Source organism: Sapajus apella, unplaced genomic scaffold, assembly GCF_009761245.1.
Source record: "Sapajus apella isolate SASKATOON/1434 unplaced genomic scaffold, GSC_monkey_1.0 scaffold44, whole genome shotgun sequence".
Taxonomy (NCBI): Eukaryota; Metazoa; Chordata; class Mammalia; order Primates; family Cebidae; genus Sapajus; species Sapajus apella.
Window position 1 is genome coordinate 1397865 of NW_022436984.1, and position 2316 is coordinate 1400180.

Here is a 2316-nt window from a genome sequence, read left to right on the forward strand (position 1 = left end):
GACCCGTGTCCAGAAAAAAACCATGTTAAACCTCATGGAAACATCTGCAGTCCCCTGCCCGGATCGGGACACCATGGCGCAATGTGTCCCTCCCTGTCACTTTATCCAAATCCTTGCCTAGCAATCCCTCGTGGCTGGACTCTTTCATCCAGCGCAGGGGAGAAGCCCTCCTCCCGGGAGTCCGTTTTGGGGCGGGCCTGGCTCAGTGGCTCCGCGAAGACGCAGGCGCGGCCGGAGGTCGCCGGGCTCGGGCGGGATCGCGCCGCCGCCGGGCCGGGAGGGGGCTGCGGGCGCGCGGCGGATGTCACGGCTTACCTCAGAGCCCGAATTAGAAGGCTGAAAAAAATCACAGCAGGAAATAATGTGCTGCCTAAAATAGAAGCATCAACTGGGAGAGCGGCCGGGAGTAGGTGGCATCTGAGGCTCCCGCCGCGTCCTCCCCAGCGGCTGCTTGACGCGGCGTCGAAGGCGTGTGGGTGGCGCCCGGCCTGAAGGGCCGAGAGGCGGGGGCGGCGCGGGGCGGGAGGAGGCAGCGGGCAGAGCAACGCCCCTCCGCCCCCACCCCCGCTCCCCCATTCCTCTTTTCTCCCCCTCCCCGACACCCCCTACCTTCCTCTCCCCCTACCCGTTCCCCCCACAACTGGGCTGGTCCTCCATCCATTCCTCCCCCCACGCCCCATCACCTCCCCTTCCCTCCCCCATCCACTCCTCCCCACATCCCCTCACCTCTCCGTCCCTCCTCGTGCCCCAATCCCCGCAAACCTGGGCTGATCCTGCGCCTTCCACGCTTCCCTGCTCCCTCCCTCCCTGTCCCCTTCCCCTCCTCCCCTCCCCCATCTCCCCTTCACCCTCTTTCTTCCCAAACCCCTCCTCCTTCCTCCCCTTCCCCACAGGCCACCTCTCCTTTACCCCTCCTCGTGGCCCCCGTCTCCTCCTCCCATCCCCCACCCCAGCTTTAGTCTCCCATCTCCCCCACACCCTCTTGCCCCTGCCTCCTCACAGCCCCCTACTTACCCTACTGCCTCCCTCCTGGGGCTCCTTCGATCCCTAGGGCCTCTCTGTCTGTCTCTCTCTGTTTTCTCCCATTCCAGCCCCTGATGACCAGGCCCCGCGCCTCTGCTGGGGTCGGCCCCACACAGTAAGCTGCCTGGGAGCCCTCATTGCCTTCCTGGGCAACCCAGCTAAAGGCCCCCCAGCAGCTGCAGTCCGGGAGGTCAGCGTTGCCCTGGCTGACGTCAGGGGCCCCTCCTCACCGCCCACCTCTGCACCTTCCCCATCCGTTTGCCTGGTGTCCGGGGAAGGCCCCGCAGATGGCATTCCTTTCCCAGGGTCTCCCTCAGGAAAGATGAGAGGAAGCAAAAGCTCGGTCTGCGAACAGGGCTGGTCCTGCCGACGGCCACATCCACAGGGATGACCCTCAGAGGTGCTCCCCAACTGGCTGGGAGGTTCCTCTAGCTGGGCGCTCTGCTACACAGCTGGGTCAAGGGCAAACAGCCATGTACAAAATGGCAAGAGGCGGCCCTTCCAGAGCATGTGTATGTGCATATTCACTCCTTCAAACCTCACAACTCCATCAGCGAGGCACTTTTATTATCCCCATGTTACAGATGACAAAACTGAGACAAAAGATGAATCAGCTTGGCAGTGTTCACAGAGCCAGCCTGTGGAAAAGCCAGAATCCAGAGTCCAGACCCAGGCCCTGCCTGCCGCGTCCGGGCTCTTACTGACACCTAAACAGCCACGGCCTCTTATTAGCTTAGTGCTCTTCCTTCTAAAAAGTGAGTTTTGCCTTTGTTTTTGTTTTTTTTTTTTTTCCTGAAAATAAGCATGAACATTACAGGTGCTTCAAGATTTTCAGTTTTTAAAAGATCTGATATTCTTATTTTTACTTCTCTGGGTGTTTTCCCCGCCAGCTGTTGCTCTCCTGAAAACAGTCTCGCTCATTTTTCCAGTTCCCAGTGCTGTGCATCCTCACTGCTGTCTGGAAGGGAACGAGCATTCGTGCGTGCTCCTGGGCCTTGCCCACACACATATGTGCTGCGCTCCTTCCCTCCTGCCTCCTGCCTCTGTGTTGCCCTGGGGCTGACAGCTTCTGATTTGCTAAACAGAATCGTAAGGAGAGGTGTGTGGCTGATGTGGCATTCAGCAGGCTTGGTTCCCTGGAGACTACTTGTTACTGGGATAAGCAGTAAGAAGCAGTGGCTGAGATTGTGAGTAGGGGAGTAGAGGCCTCCACAGACTAGAAGAAATGTCAGAATAAAATAATAATGTAGCTAGTGTTCATGAATACTTACTAAATGCAAGGCTTTGTGCTAA

General features: G+C 58.7%; 1 long non-coding RNA gene across 1 annotated transcript; it reads left to right on the forward strand.

Moving 5' to 3' along the window:
* Window positions 1–267: 267 nt before the first annotated feature.
* Window positions 268–2316, forward strand: LOC116566805. The gene is made up of 4 exons (XR_004276015.1): window positions 268–472; window positions 1092–1213; window positions 1608–1778; window positions 1953–2316. It is a non-coding gene; the product is annotated as an uncharacterized LOC116566805 (long non-coding RNA).